The 19,725-nt window shown below is 49.1% G+C and overlaps 1 long non-coding RNA gene across 3 annotated transcripts in view; it reads left to right on the top strand.

Annotated features, from left to right (window-relative positions):
- The window catches only part of LOC137210762 (uncharacterized), a 298,931-nt gene that overhangs the window by 162,287 nt on the left and 116,919 nt on the right, over nucleotides 1-19,725 (top strand). For all 3 annotated transcript variants that reach the window (XR_010936700.1, XR_010936702.1, XR_010936701.1), the window contains exon 4: nucleotides 10,623-10,839. This is a non-coding gene — a long non-coding RNA (uncharacterized lncRNA). The remainder of the gene's footprint in view (nucleotides 1-10,622; nucleotides 10,840-19,725) is intronic.

The raw sequence follows: 19,725 nt of genomic DNA, 5'->3' as shown, positions 1-19,725 counted from the left end.
ACTCAATGGGTCTGCACAGAATTTTGGAGCTGGAAGAAGTCTCAGATTTTCTTTGGTCCAAGTCTTTTTTTTTTTTTAATTAATTAATTTATTTTTGGCTGTGTTGGGTCTTTGCTGCTGTGCACGGGCTTTCTCTAGTTGCGGCGAGCGGGGGCTACTCTTTGTTGCTGTGCGCGGGCTTCTCTTTTCAGTGGCTTCTCTTGTTGCGGAGCATGGGCTCTAGGCTTGCGGGCTTCAGTAGTTGTGGCACATGGGCTCAGCAGTTGTGGCTCACAGGCTTAGTTGCTCTGCGGCATGTGGGATCTTCCCGGACCAGGGTTCTAACCCGTGTCCCCTGTGTTGGCAGGCGGATTCTTAACCACTGCACCACCAGGGAAGCCCCCAAGTCTATCTTTTTACATATGGAGGGATTAAAATTATGGTAGTAGACTGTTGGAAATGACACTAGTGGAAGGACCCCAGAATGCCTGAATCAAAGATTAGTGCTTACAATGGCCATATTTGAGTCTCTATGGACGTAGATTCCTCCTTTCTGGAGTATTAGATGCACGTGTGTATGCAAGTGTGTATGTAAGTGTCTGGGAATAAAGGCATGGAGGGAAGGAATGTCGAGTTGACCATTTCTTCCTGTTGGCCATTCAGGAAGCCACTAGGTCCAACGACGAGCTGTTTGAGAATGAGGATGTGGTTAACGTTGCACCTTCAAGCCTGACGTGGTGTTTGGCACAGTGTAGACTCAGAGTGTTGAAAGAAGACCTGGGTTATAGGTTCAATTCCAAGGGTCAGAATCTTGGATTGGTCTTGGCAATTCTTGTATCAGTAGCTCCTTTCCATTCTTTTTGCCGTAGACCCTTTATCAGGCAAGAATGTTTGTTTACAAAGGAAAAGACTGCTGAAAGAAGGGGGGAAACGCATGGAAGAGCTATTGACTATATCATGATAACTGTGATGGGATGGGAATACATCACCCGCTTATGAACATGAGAGGGACACGGTGATATTTACGCTGTAGAAAGAGCATAAGGGTGGGAGGATGTGTGGCAGAGAATGTTGGTGCATACCAAAGATTCCTACGCTGCTCTACATTTCCTAGCCTTCTGTGAAATTAGGTCAATGCCACATAATGGGGTTCGGGCCAGTGGACGTGGGCAGAGATTTGTAAGACACTTCTAGGGCTTACAGTTGTAAAGTTCTCCATGTCTTCCTCTTCTATGAAGAGTGTGGAGGCCACATGTTTCAGAGGGTACAGACAAAATGTGGAAGAAGTCAGCCTGAAGGTTTTTTTTACTGCATCAGGTCACTGACATTCCAGGATTCATCCCTTGTTGCAGCAGAGCCTCTCCTATCTTGACTAACTCAGGGGACTGGACTATGGACAGAGACCAGTTAAGAAAGCTATCGTGGGGGCTTCCCTGGTGGCGCAGTGGTTGGGGGTCCGCCTGCCAATGCAGGGGACGCGGGTTTGTGCCCCGGTCCGGGAAGATCCCACATGCCGTGGAGCGGCTGGGCCCGTGAGCCATGGCCACTGAGCCTGCGCGTCCGGGGCCTGTGCTCCACAACGGGAGAGGCCACAACAGTGAGAGGCTCCCATACCGCAAAAAAAAAAAAAAAGAAAGCTATCTTGGACTTCCATGGTGGTGCAGTGGTTAAGAATATGCCTGCTAATGCAGGGGACACCGGTTTGAACCCTGGTCTGGGAAGAGCCCACATGCTGTGGAGCAACTATTGAGCCTGTGTGCCACAACTACTGAGCCCGTGTGCTGCAACTACTGAAGTCCATGCACCTAGAGCCCGTGCTCCACAACAAGAGAAGCCACCGCAGTGAGAAGTCCGCACACTGCAAGGAAGACTAGCCCCCGCTTGCCACAACTAGAGAAAGCGCGTGCACAGCAACAAAGACCCAACACAGCCAGAAATAAATAATAAATAAAATAAAAATAAAAAAGAAGCTATCGTAATATCTTATTATTACAGATTTTAAATTTAATACAGTTGCAGTTAAAACATGTATGTGTTTATTTATAATCCTTTAAAATTTAGTGAAAATCTGTTGATGATCAAGTATATTGTCTTCCTTGGTGAATTTTCCATGTTTAATTGAATTATATTAAGCAATTGTCGGAAATTCTGTTTTTAAACTTTCATTACAATTTCTACTCTAACCGCCCCTGACCTCCCCAAAAAAGAAGCTATTGTAATAGAAAGGCTAGTGGTGATAAGGGCCTGAATTGTGACAGAGTCAATGTAGATGATGAAGAAGAAACAAATTCCAAACCATCATGGAAATGGCATAGCCAGGTCCCCAATCTCCCAGGCAACTTGCCTGGATTAGTACAATAGCCCTTGGCTTGTACCCCCTATTCCACTGTAAGACTCTCTTACAGTCTATTTTTAGTTCAACAGTAAGAAACATCCAGTTAAAATGCCAGTCAGATTATGCCACTTTCCTGCACAAAATGCATTGCTTCCCGACTCTCAGAGTAAAAGCTGAGAAAGGCCTGTGGGCCAACAGGAGCTGTCCTTTCGTCGCTTTTCTGGCCGAGTCTCCTTACTGCCCTTTTTATCTCATTAACTCCGCTTTAGTCAACACTGACCTCCTGCTGTTCCTTGAACCCACAGGTATACTCAGACCTCAGGACCTATGCACATGCTGTTCCCTCTGTCTGAAATGCTATTCCTTCAGATTTTCTCATGGCTTGCTCCTTCACTTCCTTTAAGTTACTGTTCCACTGTCATATTTTCAGTGAGGACTTTCTGAGTGTTCAATTTAAAATCACACCCCACCTCCTTCCAACACTCTTAACTTCCCTTCATTGCTTTATTTTTCTCTATAACCCCTCACACTTCCTTAAATAGTGTATGTTTTACTTATTATTTTGTTTAATGTCTATCTCCACCTGCTAGAATGTAAGCTTCCAGCAGGGCAGGATTTCTTGTTATTTCTCTGTGCACTGCTGTATTCCTCATGCCTACAACAGTGCCTGGCACGTACTAGGCACTCAGTCAGTACTTACTGAATGAATGTTAACTAGAAGAATAACTGAATCTGAGGAGTATTATTGGCATTTACGCATAGGTAGAAGGATTATTCTTTATAAACGCAAACTGTGTACTGGGCAGTAAGGTTATAGAGTAGGACTGGGAAAGCTCGGTGTGCCCTCAGGGAGATCATGCCTGACAGTTTCTATCGCTCAACACAACTTCTCTGGGCCATTCTGGGCCAAGAGGTCAAATCTGTTGCTCCTTAAATGTCTTTTATATCTTCCTATCCTAGCGGCCCCTGAATGATCACTACTAATTGGTGATCTATCTAGATTGCTCTAAGAGTCATATGAGAGGCTGGATGGAAACTCATGCCTATAATGGTGCACAACAGACAGCAAGTGATCAATTATCCTGCACTTCCTAACCTCACACTTTTCCCTCATCATTTCTTCCTCTCCCTCTGCCTTTTCTTCTTCCCTCCTCTGCTTATTGGCTACCTCAGAGGTGAATGGATTGAGGACTATACTTATTGCCAGGTTAAGAATGGAGGCTGAGAGCTAAGGAAACCAAGAAGGAGGGGAGAAGGGGAGGAGAAAATGTGGGAGGGCTTCTGGGAGCACTACTCATGATTAATAGTTATTTGAGTGTCATTTCACTGGGTTTAGCTGAATGTTAGGCCATATAATCATGGTTAAAAAGCTTTAATTCCCAACTTGAGAAGGATGGTTGAAAACTCCCCAATCACTACGACACTCAGCCTGCAGACTATTGAGAAACCCCACTGCAGCGTTCACTGAATTATTCCATTCCTGATAAATCCTGCCACCTCCATCCCAGATTCAATTTGGATGTTGCAGTTGCAGAAAAGATGATGACTGTGGGAACGAATCTAATATCATTAACTGAAGCCTTCATATTCCACATTTCCAATAAATATCGACATAGGATGTGATGAAAATGCATGTAGCTGGTGGCATTCTTCAGCCTTATCTTGCCAGTGTAGTATAGCGAAGCCCCAGAAGGAATGGAGCTTAAGAGGCTTTCGGTTCTAGTCCCAGCTCCACTGGTTACTGGCTGGATGACGCTGTGTGACAGAGCCTTCATTTGTTCAACTATCAATGGACATAATGTCCATTCTTCAGAAGATCCAAAGGAGAAAGTGTACCAAGGGCCTGGCACATCGCCTCTGGCATACAGTGTGTTTAAGGTATGTAATTTCCCTTTTCTCTCTCATCCTAAAGACTTCAAGACCATCCAGCTATCTGGTCCATATTACCAATGAAACTGAGTTCATATTACTCATGCACAAGGCTCTTCAGCCTTTGTGGTGTTGCCTTCTACTGATGCTGCTCCTAAATAGATGCGTCCCATTGGGAGCATCGCGTGTCTTCATAGGGCATCCAGCATTAGGGTTAAAATTTTGAGTTTTTTTTCCCCAGGAGTGAGGGTAGACTCTTGTGAACCAACTGCGTCTCTGTCAGATGCTGCTGTGGCCTTTGGTATCAGTCCAGGTAGGCTATGTAATGCCAGTTAACAACCAAGTCTCAGTGCCTTACAAGAACAAACACTTAATTCTCACTCGTGCTTTATGTTCAGCACGGCTTGGTTGTAACTCTACTCCATGTCAGCTTAAATCCAGACCCAGTCAAATGGGGCAGGCTGTCTGTGTAATATCGCCTGTCCCATGGAAGAGGGGAAGAAGACATGGCAAACGACGTAATGGCTCTTCAAGTTTCTTCCTGGAAATGACACGTGCTGCTCTTCCCGCATTTCACTGGCTGAAAAGTCACATGACGATTCTTGAGTTCATCAGAATAGGGCTGTGTAATCCACACATATGGTAAAGCACCTTGAGGAGAGAAAAATGGAAAACTTGGTTAAAAAGTAACACAATATTGATCTGAGCAGTCCTGAATGAAAAAAAAAAAAGTAACACAATACCATGTTCTTATTTTTCTAAAGTTCGATCTTTTATATCCACCTTCATAATTTCACCATACTTATTTGACAGCTGTCAGTATTTACTTGTCATTTTTCTTTAAAAACCAGTATTACTTAAAGAGGTTGCCATAAAAAGTAAAACCAGGGATAACGAAAGAATGATATTAAATTCTCCCTGGATATTTTATTTTTGAAGGCTCTGGACCTAAGGCAAATTCTCTGTCTCCATCTCTCTATGTTTTGTTTTGTTTTTCTCTCCGTCTCTCTCTCTTTCTGTTAGAAGAGAAGGAAATTGGCAAGTTTTAAGATGCTAACAACATATGGTACCTAACTTAGGCTTTATTCTCAAAGTAATAAGTGGAGTTGGGGAAAAAAATGAAAAAGAGGATGGCTTTCATACTATGTAATTCGGTTATTTAATGTCTTACCTGTGCACAAACAAAAATTCTCTCTGTAGAACTAAAACAAAATTAAAATCATGTGTATCCACATATGGTAAGTCTCACACATTTAGAAACACTGAGCCGTGAGGACAATGGAATGGCCTAGATTCCAGGCTTGTTCATGTCCATATCTCTGCACTGTACCTGGCAAAGTGTGTGCTCAGTAAATGTTTGTGGAATGAAGCAATGGCCAATTCTTTTTCTGGTATAGATTCTTGCATATAAAAGATGCTCAAAAATAAATGTTTTAAATCAATAAATGAAAAGGGATCCCCTTGCTTTGTCCCTGCTCAAGGTCCAGGCCCTCCTGGCATCACCTCTTTGCTTTTTTCTGCCTAGCCTAGAAGCTTAGAGAAATCAAGTTTTGAGACGGGTTTAGGTCATCATCTACCATCAAGGTATGGCTCTGTTGTGTCGTGCCCCCAGGGGAGCACCTTACAGTAGTCATGTCAAGGTTGATCTGAAGGTAACACCAACATGAGTTTAAGCCATGGGTGCCTAGGTCGATCAATGGAGCTTCCCTTCTTGAAGTCTCTCAGAATACCTGGGTCAGTAAGCCTGTGTTTTGAATCACAGGGGGTCTTATCACCCATCCCCTGCCCCTTATCAAGGCAACTCCTCTTGTCGTTCAGTCCAGTGAGCAGAAGGGGGCATGGGAGTTGCTGGAGGTGCCGGAAGCTGGGAGGCTGCCCCTCGGGAGGCTTCATGGGTGAACTGCTTCCATAGATTTAACCCCATCAAGGTCTTTTGCAGGTTCTTAAACTAAAAATTAAATTAGAAGAATTTCTGAACACAGCAGAGGAAAATTTCAATGATAGACTGACATGAACCTAACATACAAACACACACACACACACACACACACACACACACACACACACACACTTCTGTTTGGCTCCAAAACACGTGCTCTTAGACAAGTCACTGAACTGCCTCTTCAGTGACAAGAATAGTCATGTCCCTGGCAGTTGGTATCTCTGCCCTGGACACTGGTAGGTATGACCAACAAAGGTGGCCTTTCTTTCCTATTTTGCATACTGAAGTAGTATGCTTAAACATTGATGACCAAACTACTATCAGTATATTTTTCCTCACGGGCTTGGTAGATATATTGTCTCTTTCTACTCTGTATTTTTTATTTTGTTTAACTCTTGGAGTGTGGATCAACTGAAGCTTTTTTGGTTGTAATTAAGAGAAAATCCAACTCAGATTGGAAATATATTGTTATTGAGCTGAAAAGCACAGAGGCAGGGCTAGGTCAGAGAGGCCTGTTCTATAGCTTAGTGATGTCACTAGGTACTTGGTCTCATTCTGTCTCTCCATTCTGCCTTTGATGGTGCCCACTTCATCCCTACGTTGGCTCTCTTCATGGCTCCAGTCGTTCCCCCACATCTGAGGACTTCCATTCTTCCTTATTTATAACCAGCAGGAAAGCAGGATTGTCAGTTCCCAGAATTCCAAGGAAAAGTCATGTAGCCAAATTAGACTTAGGTCAAACGTCTATCGTGTTTCCAAGGGGATGCAATATTCTGATTGGCTTAGCCTAGCTTGTATCTTCCACACCTGGAACTGGAGTTGGTTTCCTCAGAGCTGTCAGAAAAGAGGGAGGGGAAGCTGGATGCTGGGAAGGCCACCAAGAAGTCTCTACTGAAGACGTTAAAATTATTTCCTCATCCCTAAGTACCTGGTTGGAGTATGAGGGAGAGGACTCACTGTCCTTCTCCACCCCTTCCACCTTTTCCCTTCCCTCCCCATCTGTCTGCCATAATGAACTGCCAAACAGTGAGGTGCAGACACCAAACACGATGGGAAGAGGGAGAGGTTGACTGCATGGACTCCTTCAACAGATCACCTGCCCTTGGACGCCTGGTTGAGTTTGGCCAGTAGGAAGCTCAGGCGGGAGGTTGGTGAACTGGGGCACCCATTCTCCCTATCAGGTTTGCACTCTTACTGAGGACCTCAGCTCCTGTTGGGAGATTGTTCTCCATGTAGCTACGCTTGGGATTCTGGTAACTTCTCCCCCTCTTTGCTTCTTTGGATCTGGGGGATGGTAACTGGCTCTGTTTCTTCTAGCACGTAGATTCTGCGCTGTCCCTTATTGGTTTCCCTCCTGCACGTAGTTCCATCGTTGAGCCCTTGTGCGTCCAGCTTGCATGTGCCACACTTCCCTGCCAGGGCCCTGACCGCCACATAGCTTCATTATTTACACAGGGATATTTCAGGGCAGGTGAAACACGTGCCATCTCGCGGCTGCGTTCTCCCTCTGCCTCAGGGTCTATGCTCTTCTATTACTTAGTCCATCATCTTTTCATCATCAGAGTCTTAACACTGTTACAGTCTTAACTACGTGGTAGTTTAAACCACACATCTACGAAGACACCACTTTTAGAAGGTACGCTATTCACCTTGCTGTCATTACTGGAACCCATGCAGTTATTCATGGCTGAATTTTAGTGGTCAGGCAGGCTCTGTAGTGTGAATGGGTTGACTGAGCTGAAGGGATCAGTGATCAAGTGGACAGAGGTAACATGTTTCGATATTTTAAGTGCTGAAACAGAGCTAAAGCTTGGGCTTAAAAGGAAAAGTGGGAAAACCCAAGTCAAGGATGGAACCTCCAGTCTCAAGCCTCTGGGAGCCTTCTGCTTCTGCAGCTAGCTGTCTTAACTGCAAAATGCACATTTAAAAAAGCAAGACTTCCCGGGCGGGGGAGGTGGAGCTGGGGTGCGATGAGAGGATGATGCCAGGGAAGCTGTCACACTCGCTCAGCCTCCAACCCATGGATGAGCCCGTGGGCCCAAGCGCTCGTCCTGGGAGAGGTGGCACTGCTCCCTTTGACGCTAGGTCCCTTGTCACCAGAGCTCATTATCTGCTCAATGTGAGTCACCGAGTCCCGCTCGGCGGCCCCCCACACCCTTTACCTGGAGGAGGCTCTGCGAGCCTTCCTGGTGGGAGGACATGGAACAGGGAGGGCCCCAGGCATGAGCCTCCCGGGACCCAAGAAGAACTTGGGCTTTCTCTTTTCTCCTTTTTAGAGAAGCTTGTGGAACAAGGGAGGGGAGAGGAAGGGGCAGGAGAGTGGGAGGGAGAGAGCTTCGTGCAAGTACCTGGGCTTCTGCGTCATGGCTGGCAGAGGAGGGGGACCTGGGAGTGTCTCCCGGTTCACAGAGGCGAAAACCCAGCACTGTCTAGACCCCATTGACACTGTGTAGTTACAGCTGCAGCCCCACTCTCTGCTCCCTGTGCCTGGTCAGGTCCCGCTTGGCTGGTTTCCAATGTCCTCCAGCCTGTCGCCCCCTCATTCCTGTCCATTCTGCCTCGGGATCTTTCTCCAGCCCGTCTCCATCTGTCCGTCTGCATCAGCACTGCCTGGCTCAGGGCCACGTCCTCCCTCACTTAGACCGTGGCCACCTCTTGACTGCGCTCCTTAACTGCCGTGCCCTCTGGTCCCGTGAAAGCGCCGTGTCTGACATGCCCCTTAGCCCAGTGTCAGCTGCCCTCCCCACTCACACACCTGCCTAATGGAAGGTGGTTCTCACGTCTGTGTCCCTGGACCAGGAGTCCTGGGGGAGCCCTTGTCCCGTTCATCTCTCTGTATACCTAGCACCTGGCATAACATTCAACCAGAGCTGCTGAACTGGAGCAGTTGTGCCCCCCAGGGATGCTGAGCAAGGTCTGGAAACATTTTTGGTGTCAGAACTTGGGGTGTCACTGCCAGTTATTGGATAGAGGATGTGACTAAACATTCTGCAGTGCCAGGGACGGTGGCCCTGCCCACCTGCAGCAAAGGACTCTGCTCCACAGATGTCAATAGCGCCAAGCTTAAGAAGCCTGCTTAAGCCCATGGTGGGTACTCAATGCTTGCTGAATGAATGCCTTATAGAAAAGGCTATGAGATGCCGGGCGCTTACCAGCTGCCACATGCTCTGCTGACTGCTTGCCCTGTCTTGTCTTGAATCTTCCCTTCGACCTACCAGGAGGGTGTGGGTGTACATTCCTTATGCCTCGGCACCCCTGCATCTACCATTATGCCTGACACCTAAAGGGGCTTAATAGACGTCTGTAGAAAGTGAAGCCCAGAGAGGTCATCTGACCTGAGTGTGGCCCAGCTGGACTCCGACACTGTCCATGTTCTTTCCATGACACTCTGCCGAGTGAGAACTGCCTACAATTTCCAATGGCTTTTACGCTTGCAGGTGGACTGGCCTTTGGAAACGTGGGCGAAGCAAGTTTTATTCGGCCCCCTTTAGAGACGGGAAAGTTGAATTCTGGGATCCTCAGTGATGGCTCAAGCCTTCCAGGAAGTCAGTGGTGGGCCCCAAATCTCAGTCTTTTCAGAAGAAATAACAGGTGGGTGGGTGAAGGCAGAGGGGTGGGGTCTGTTTCTTCTGACGCTGAGATGAACAGCATTTCCTCTGCCAGAGCCCCTTGACTAGCCTCTACAGTAACCATGTCAGGGTCTGTGGTTAACGTATGTGGGGCTATATCCAGTTAACTGGGGTTTTATTGCCATCTCTAGCCTCAGGAGGATATATGTATACATATAGCTGATTCACTCAGCTGTACAGCAGAAACTAACTTAACATTGTAAAGCATTTATACTCCAATAAAGATTTGAAAAAAAAAAAGTGAATTAGAAAGGCCCCTGAATTTGAGTCAGGACCTGGCTCTGTCAGTCTGGGTGGCCTTGGCTAAGTTCCTTGCACTTGCCTGATCTCATTTTCCTCTTTGGTTAAGTGCAGAGGAGGTAGTTTGGAGGCACAAAGGAGATAAGGTGTAGGAAAACTTGCATCCCATCTCGAGTTCTATTCCAACGCACAGGATCTGTACGAGGGGCTGATCTTTGCGCTTAAAAGTGACCCTTGGTCGTGCTAAGTGAAACAGGCGACTGGAGGGCAAATACCGTGTGATTCCACTTATGTGAAGTATCTAGAAGAGTCAGATTCATAGGGACAGAAGGCAGAACCCTGGTTACCTGGGGCTGGGGGACGTGGGGATGGGGAGTTAGTGTTTAATGGGTACAAAGTGTCTATTAGGTGTGATGAAGATGTTCTGGAAATAGTGATGGTTGCACAATGTTGTGAATATACTTAATGCCACTGAATCGTACACTTAAACTGGTTAAAATGGTACATTTTTTGTTATTACAGTACCACAATAAAGAACAAATTAAGAATTGATTCTTGGTTTTTCAAAAGGCTTTGTGTTTGGTCTCATCAGAGTTCTTACTCCAACTTTTCATTTTCTGAATGAAAGCTGTCTAGGTGAAGGGAAACCAAATGACCAGCTCAAGGACCCATGCTAGGTGGAACCACGAGGAGCACAGGACCCAGACCACATGACTTCCAGCTTGCTGCATTCCTCTTTGTCCAGTCAAAGCCTCCTTAGCTGTGGGCAGGCTGCTGGTCGTCGGAGAAGCTGCCTGCAAAGATGCTGGGACACGCTTTTTATGAACCAGGAATCCAGGACAAAGGTAAGGAATATTCACAAAGACCAGAAACCAAGCAGATACAGGTGTTTGGGGCATCAAGGCCCTTGCTGCATGAAACAAGGGGCGTCTGTTTTGCTTTGTGTGGATGAATCTACACTGGGGTGTTTGGATCAGATGAGTGACAGCCGCACGAGCGGGTGTGGTAATCCCAGAACCCACATGTCTGTCCACCCCCGTGTTCTTTGGGCTCGGTGCCCAAGTGATTGTTGAGCAAATGCATAAATAAGCAAACACACTGAATGGAAGGAGCGGGGAGTCACATCCAGTGTTGAGTCTCAGATTTGCCCCTTACTACCTGAGACCTGGATTAGAGTCACTTACCCTTTCTGAGGCTCAGTTTCCTCACCTGTAAAATGGGATAATAATAGTGCTTAATTCACAGGCTGGTCTGGAGGAGTAAGTATCGAACGTGATCTATTTTTAATAGGCAATAATGATGTATTAAGCATGGATTTATACTCAAGTGTCTTCTCTGTTAAACATAGCGCCAAAAACAGACGTCTTCAAGGGGATGCCAGTATAATGGGGGTGATAAAATAGGTGGAGGACGATCCAAGACCGCATTTGAACGCTGCTGTCCAGGGTGGTGCAGAGAGCAGCCTCTGCCTTTGTGATTTCAGGGAAGTCTCTCCTCATTATGTCTTCAGTTGTTCAGCAGGCGTGATGTTCGTCTCCTTGCTCAGCCAGCCCTTCAGAAGTGTTGCAATTTCCACAGGAGATAAAAATCTCCAAAAGGCTTTTGTGAGCAGCAAAGCACTGTGTGCGTGAGCTGTAGTCATGTCAGGTGCTGAGGGAGGGAGGAGTCAGGCCACGGACCGCTGCCTTTGTGCCTCTGGGGCTCCACATTCGCCATGCGAAATGGGGGCCCACTCCTCCGGGGGCCGGGGGCCCAGGTGAGCTTGTTCCTCGTAAGATGCTGTCCCCGGAATAGCAACGTTTCTGAACTTCTCAGCAGAAAGGCCTTGCAGGCTTGCAAGACAAGCCTATAATTATAATTTTTGATTTGGAAAGTAGCGTGCCTCAAGCTTGAAGTGGCGGGCAGTGTGGGTAGTCACGCCTTGGTTTCTTTTCCAGAAAGTCCTCAGCTAGGTACAACACACCTTTGATGAATGTACAGTAGAGTTTTTTCTTCGCTTGATTTTGAAGACCTCATTAATGCCTTCAGAATATGAATGGCTTCTGTTTCCAGCCCTGGAGCTTGAACCTGAAACTGAAACTTTTTAGGGTCTTTCTCACTCCACGTGATTTTCTTTACCAGCCGTCCGCAACTCTGGTCATATTAACACAGGCAAGGTGAGAACAGCAGGGAAGGGAGCGGACTGACAGGGGGTGAGGGCCTACCATGCCTGTGGCGCTCTACAAACGTGATTTCTTAAACTCACAAACACCCTGGAAGGTTGCCACTAATAACACTGGTTAAAGTCAGGCAGCCGTAACTCAGGGAAGTGAAGTACATTGATCAAAGTCACGAGGATGGTGACAGACTAGCCTGAGAGGTGGGGCGCGTCAGACACAGGCTCATGCACCCCTGCCACTGCACGATAGCCTCCCAGGCCTCCGCGGCTGGGCCGGGTGTGTGGGGTGGGAGTGAAGAGGACACATTATAAAGGGAGATGCTCTAAATGAATGAACGGCTGTCAACAGAGACAGAGGAGAAAAGCACCCCAGACAGCCTGGGTTCGGCTGCTTAAAATAGGCAAAGAAATTCTTCGGCTAATGCATAATCACCACAGGGATTAATGCAGCTCTGCTCCTCGGGGTTAATTTATACTCCATGAGCCCCTATTAGATGAGATTTCTAAAATGCATAAGAGCACGGGGCTCGTTAGGGACTTTCATAAAAGCCTGGTATGGGAGAAGACAGGGAGGCTGGTGCCGTGAAGCCAGCCCAGAATAACCTGGGTTGGGCTGCCTGTGGGGGCAGGTGCAGGAGTCGCTGCCGACTTGCAGGGCTCTGGTTGCCGGTGGAGTCGTCACTCTTCCTGGCCCCATTTAGCATCAAAGGAAAGCACAGGGCTGGAGAGCAGGGGAGCTGGGTTCTCCTCAATTCCCAGAAGAGTGGAGGCAGGAAGGACCTTGGAGGTCACCTGGGCCAATCCTCCTCTCCCACCCACTGCTGGATAGAAGGGGCACTGAGGCCCAGAGAGAAGTAAGCTCCTGGTCGAGTGAGCTTCTGGATCCAGCCAAGCGCCCTGCAGTTCCGTCCAGCCTTCTCTGACAATGTCTACTGCTCCTGTCTTCATCCCTCAATCAGCCCTAAGTCCAAGTTCCTGCTCTGGGATAGAAGGTGTCACTCATTGGTTTGTTCATTCTCCCATTCATTCAGTTGTTGAACAAACCTACTGCCCACCTCCTGACCAGGTGCTGTGTTCTGCTCTGGGAAAGGCAGTCAGGCATCACCCTGCCTGCTCCCTCAGAGAACTTGGTCTGGTGTGCAAGGTGCAGTTATAACAATGGTTTCTTTTTCTTTTCTTCTTTTTTTTAAGAAAATTATTTATTTATTTATTTGGCTGCGCTGGGTCTTAGTTGCGGCATGCAGCATTTTTAGTTGTGGCATGTGGGGTCCAGTGAACCTTTAGTTGCGGCATGTGGGGTCCAGTCCTCTGACCAGGGATCGAACCTGGGCCCCTGGCATTGGGAACGTGGAGCCTTAGCCACTGGACCACCAGGGAAGTCCCATAGCAGTGACTTCTGAGTTTTCTTCTAGCTCTGCTGTTCCATGAATCGGTGCTGAATAATTAGAGAATCTCCTGAGTAGTTTGGCTTCTCCAGTCTCTGTCTGTCAGTCCAGGAAACATGCACTGTCAGATTAACCTTCTGGAAAACAGCTCCGGGCACTCGATATCCTCAGTGACTCCCTGTTGCCTCGACAGACTCCAAGCTCTGAATCCCCTTTAGATCGTGTACCCCTCACATCTGGTCAATACAGAGTCCCTGGCTGGTTCTGGAGCACACGCCATCTGCTATCCTTCCTTCAATAGTAGGACACCTGGGTTCTTGTTGGTCCACCTGGCAGGCCTTCCTTCCCCACGTCCACCTATGGGAATCACACTCTTTAAGGCTCACATGTCATGGCAGCTCTTCCAAGAAGACCTTTCCGAACATTTTCAAGACAGACCATCCCTTACATCTCTGAACTCTTCTTAAAACTTAACTCTTTTTTTTTTTTTTTTCTTGCGGTACGCGGGCCTCTCACCGTTGTGGCCTCTCCCGTTGTGGAGCACAGGCTCCGGACGCGCAGGCTCAGTGGCCATGGCTCACGGGCCCAGCCGCTCCGCAGCATGTGGGATCCTCCTGGACCAGGGCACGAACCCGCGTCCCCCGCATCGGCAGGCAGACTCTCAACCACTGCGCCACCAGGGAAGCCCTAACTCTTAACTCTTGGTTGTATAATTTCTAGAATCTTTAGCTCACACTTAAGCCCTGTGTACCTCAGTTTCCTCATCTGTAAAATGGGAAAATGGTAATACCCATCTTACTCATTGTGAAGACTGAATACATAGGTATGTGAACTGGAGCAAATCGACTAGGTCAATCAATGTTATTTGTTGTAATGATTGTGTCCATTATTGTTACGGCACTTTTGGACATAGAGTCATACCCATTTATTTTTACACTTTACAGCACGTGTAGGCCGTTTCTTCCATGTAAGTGATAACTGACACCTGATTGTTCAATGAACAGTATTATTTAAGATATTCAACCCTTTGTTCATTGAACAGAGGTGTCCTCGTTGCCTGCGAGGCCCTGGGTGTTGAGAACACAGGGGAAGGAGGCAGGGGCCTGCCCTCCAGCAGCTCATGGTCTGGAGGGGGACAAACACACAGCACAAAGCAGGCTGCCCTGGGGCAAGGGTCACAGAAGGGATAGGTGCTCAGGGTCCTGCAAGTCTAAGTGGGGGGTTCATTGTGCTCAGGAACAATAAAAGTAATGGCTCACCCCGTGGGAACTTAAATGGCCTTTTTCTTGTTACCTAAACTTTGGCTGAGCCTCCAAAGTTGAGAACAAATAATATTAAGTGGCCACAGATTCTGAACAATGAAGAGAGAGAATCTATGAAGAACTGCCAAGGTGCGGCCCCTAAATCAGTCTAAAGGCCCTGGCCCTTCACTCCCAGGGAGGGTAGAAAAGAATTGCAGGGAGGTTGATGGAAGGGACAGAGGTGGGATTCTCTGCAGTGCTGGGGCGTCCTGTGCCCTTCTGATGGGGTCGGCAGGGCAGGTGAGGGGGCCGCGGGCTTCCCTAGTACCATTTAAAGAGCTCGGCCTTGGGCATTTCAGGGTGCAGGAGTGGCCCAGGGGAGTGGAATGAGAGCCATGTGGATAACGCAGGGCAGGAAGCCAGCCACGAGTGTCTGGCCGTGGGCCCAGGTGTGTCCTGGGATGGTCAGCTGGAGGCGGGGGCTAAGGGGACATCATAAGCCACAAGCCAGAGGTGACATCAGTCAAGTTAGGGGACTGCGGCCAGAGGTCCGCAGTGGACATGTGTCTCCCGAAAGAGCTCCACGAGGAAAAGGGGGAGTATTTAGACACCTGCCATATCCTGCCATCATCCTCTCATTAGTGGGACAGTTTCTGCTCCTTCTGTCCTCACGGGGTCCCTCTCTTCCCACTCAGCCCTGGAGGAGTCAGAGGCAGCCTAGAGGGAGGAGGAAAGAGGAATGATACTGACGAGCACCGCCCTTCCCCTGAATGGGGGTCTCAGCCTAGGGCAGGCAGATGTGGGGGAAGAGATGTTTAAACAGGGTGAGGCTCTGAGGCTTTGGTATTAGTGGATAGGACAGTTTAATAACTGCACTTAAGAGTTGTCTGGAAAGTCAGAGTGCTTCCCCATGTAGTAGTCGAGTACACAGAAGCTCAGAAAGGTCAAGTAAATTGCCCAAACATGGAAATGAGGGGCTGGGTCCTGAAGCAGGAACAAATTCTAAATTCAAATTTGTGATTAGAGGCAGGACCACAGAGCGCCCAGGGAAAAGCCAGCCCCTCTTCCAGGCTCGGAATAGAACCTTGTTTTGACATAGGGCATCAGAGCAGAGAGTGATTTTTTTTTTTCTTCAAGATTTTTGTTGTTGTTGTTGATGTGGACCATTTTTAAATTCTTTATTGAATTTGTTACAATATTGCTTCTGTTTTGTGTTTTGGTTTTTTGGCCCAGAGGCACGTGGGATCCTAGCTGCCCGGCCAGGGAATTAACCCGCATCCCCTGCATTAGAGGGCGAAGTCTCAACCCGTGGACTGTCAGGGAAGTCCCACGGAGAGTGAGTCTAGGGTGCTGAGCGGCTGACCTCTGGCCAGATACTGTCCACTGCTGCCTGGAGCAAACGGAGAAGGGAGGGGTCGGGCTGAGAGTGGGCGCACAGGGGCGTCCCCTGCAGTGGGGTGGGTGCAGCTGCGGAGCTGTCTCTAGCTGTGGCCATGCAGGTCCCTGGCCTGGTTTCCAGGAGGGAGGCTGCAATTACCACTTTTGGGGAAATCGATCTACACAGCTCTTGATCAGCCAGCGTCACTTCCGTCAGAGCTGAGGGCAAAGCTAGGTGGGAAGAGGGAACCTAGAAGTCACTGGTGTCCCTGGGAAAGGGTAGGTCTCCTGGCTGGGCTGTGACTCAGGCTGCTTCCCGCGGTTGTGTGGACAACACCAGCTCCAGGGAAGCAAAAGCAGAGTGTCGGGGAGGCCCTGGGCGGGTGTGGAGTCAGTCCTCCCTTAGCCGTGCTGGAGACCCGATCCATCTCCAGGGCTGGGTGACAGAGACGAGCTGGCATTTGAGGGGTCCTCAGGTGGTCCGGCACCCGGTTTGTCTCCCATCACTCCAGGAGGCCAAGGTTTACCACTCCCTTTTGGTAGAAGAGAATAAGGAACCTTCAGAAGGGTGAGAAACACATGCAAGATGACAGGGCTCGTTGGTGACAGCCTGGAAGGGAACTGTCACCTGGCTCTCTAAAGCCAGTGTCTCACCAGGGTGAGGAACAATGGCCGTGTGTCGCCTTTTGACTCAGCTGCTCCATCATCAGTGGCGTCAGAGGCAGGGCTGCCTTAGCGGCAGATCAGAGAGAGGTGAGGCGTTCCCTGCAGACCAGACCAGCGCCTGGGTGCTCTCCCCACCGCCTTTGCCCACCGTGCCAGGCCTTGGGGACACGAGGTAGACTAAGACGCGCTAGGCCTTTGCACACACTGTACGCTTGGCCTGGGGCAGCGTTGTCCCCTCCTCCCCAGGCCCTCCCCTTCCCCGTGGCCAATTCTATTGGGCTGGCCAAGAAGTTCGTTCGGGTTTTTGCCCATCATCATACAGAAAACCCGAATGAACTTTTTGGCCAACCAATACAAGGTTCAGCTTGGCTGTCGCCCTCTCTGGAAACCACTCTGACCACAATTTCCTGCCTTTTGCCCCTGTTGCACGTAGAGTTAGTGACCTAGGGGACCCACTGTCTTAACACTTACTGCACTCCTTTGTAATTGCCTATTTGCTGATCTGCCTCTCCTACTAGACCACATACTCTGGGGACTGTCTTTCATGTCTGTAGCACGATGCTACAGCACGTCCACCCTGTGTCCCACGTTTAGCTCATGGTGACAGTGATGGAAACTCCTTGTTTGTGCTTATTCTAATGTGCGAGGTTAAGTAACCTAAGGCCGCACAGCTAGGAAGAGGCCAGGCTGAGATGGGAGAGTCTCTGGCTGATCTTCATTTATCTGCAGAGTGAGGATGACAATCCTTTTGCCCCTGAAGATTAAAACAAATGTGGAAACAGAAGTGACAATGACTTGGAATGGCAGAGCGAGATGGACTCAGATTTGAATGTGCTTTGGAGGAAGAGACCTGGACCCCTTGGCCTCTGAGGTCTGCAGGGTCCCTGCCCAGAGGAGGGGAGGCAGCGGCTCCTCCCCAGATGCCTTTCCTCTTCAGGGCAGTGAGCCTGGGAGTGGGGAGGGTTCCAGGGAGCAATTTCCAGGGATTTCCTAGCACTTCACTGAAGGGCTTTTAGGCAAAGCAGCGGCTGTCACCACTGCTAACTGTTGGGTGCCGGAGAGCCCAAGTGTCAGAGGCTGTGAGAGCGGAGATGGAAGGAGAAATGCCGGAGAAGGGTGCCGCCGAGAGCCGGTCATCTTGGCAGCAGTGAAGCACGCACGGGCTGCGTTTCCAGGGGCTGGAAAATGAGGCTCCAGAGAGAACGGGCGGGGTGGGGTGAGGAGAGAAGCAGCCCAGCTTGAGGGAATGGCAGCCTCAACACACATGTGTTGTAAGCTGAGCATAGGGTATATGAGGGAAGAGATGTGAGTGCAGCCCCTGATGCGCCCTCGGATGACGGGGTAGACAGAAATAAACAGAAGATAAAGAGTAATAAGGAGGGGGAACACAGGGCCTATGGAAACCCAGAGGAAGTGCAATTAAAACAGAGGCATGGGGCTTCCCTGGTGGCGCAGTGGTTGGGAGTCCGCCTGCCGATGCGGGGGACTCGGGTTTGTGCCTCGGTCCGGGAAGATCCCACATGCTGCGGAGTGGCTGGGCCCGTGAGCCATGGCCACTGAGCCTGCGTGTCCGGAGCCTGTGCTCCACATGGGAGAGGCCACAACAGTGAGAGGCCCGCGTACCGCAAAAAAACAAAACAACAGAGGCATGCAAATTGTTCTCAGCCCAGGCTGCATAGTAAAATCACCTGGGGAGATTTTAAAAAATATGTTGTCCAGGTCCCATCCTAGATCAATTCAGTATCCCTGGTGGTGCGACCCAAGGGTCAGTATTGTTTTTTGTTTTTTAAAGCTCCCCAGGAGATTTTGGTTTGCAGCCAAGCTTGAGAACAATATTGGGCCGAGAGATCTGGGGATGATTCTTAGAGAAGGTAGAGCTTGAGTGGGTCTTGGGCAGGAGTTGGATGAAGAAGGTGGAGGAAGGGATCTCTGGGGGGGAAGGGTAAGGCGGGCGGAGGCCAGAGGAGACAAAGCAGGACCCAGCAAAGGAGACGAGAGAAGATTCCACAGTGAGGGCTGACTGGGAGGCTGTGATTGCATCTAGGAAAGCCGCCCGTGCTCAGCCCAAGGGCTGAAAGCTTCTTGGAATCTATGGGGCAGCGCTGAAACATTTTAGGCTAAGGATGATATTATCAGGAAAGAAACTGGTGGGTAAAAACTCCCTCCCCTGTCCTTCAGAGGGATGGTTCTGGAAGGAGTTCTGAACCCATCCAATCAAGCTCCCAACTGCCACAGCAACAACTTTGAAAGCCAATACTGGCTTTTCCCCCATCTTTATCTCATTCTCCCTGATGCCGGCCTCACTCCTCCTTTCCAGACTCATCTCCTATACAAACTGCCTGCAGCTGAGACTTGGTTTCAGGCTGCTTTGGGGGAACCACACTAAGACAAGCCCCAGGCAACACCCAGACCTCAAAGAGCTCACTGTCTGCTGGTGGGGTCAGATGAGTGTAGAGATCAGCTCAATACATGAGACACATCTAGTGATGGGCGAAGCACAGGGTGCTTTGGGAAAATAAAGGATGGGCGTCACGACCTATTCTGGGGCGATATTGAAGGCTTGCCAGAGGAAGTGGTATTCAAGGTGAGAACTGAAAATCAGGAAGATATTGGCCTGGTAAAGACGGCGTGTGTGGGTGTAGGGCCAGACAGAGGGTGTGAGGATGAAAGTCAGTGTAGGCAGAGAGCAGGGGCCACTCTAAAGCTGTCTGGAGATGGTGTGACACTGCCTAGGAATTGCACAGAGTTACTCAGGCCTGGAGTGTAGAGTGAGAGGGTCCAAGTGGCCCGAGATGGGACTGTCACTGCAGAGGCTGAGGCCATGGTTTAGGTCATTAGGCCACTGTATCCTGAATGTTGTATGAAGCCACCGAGGGTTATCTATCATGGATAGGAGCTGAAGTA

The sequence above is a fragment of the Pseudorca crassidens genome, chromosome 17 (genome assembly GCF_039906515.1).
Source record: "Pseudorca crassidens isolate mPseCra1 chromosome 17, mPseCra1.hap1, whole genome shotgun sequence".
Classification (NCBI taxonomy): Eukaryota; Metazoa; Chordata; class Mammalia; order Artiodactyla; family Delphinidae; genus Pseudorca; species Pseudorca crassidens.
This window is presented reverse-complemented; position numbering and strand designations above follow the sequence as displayed.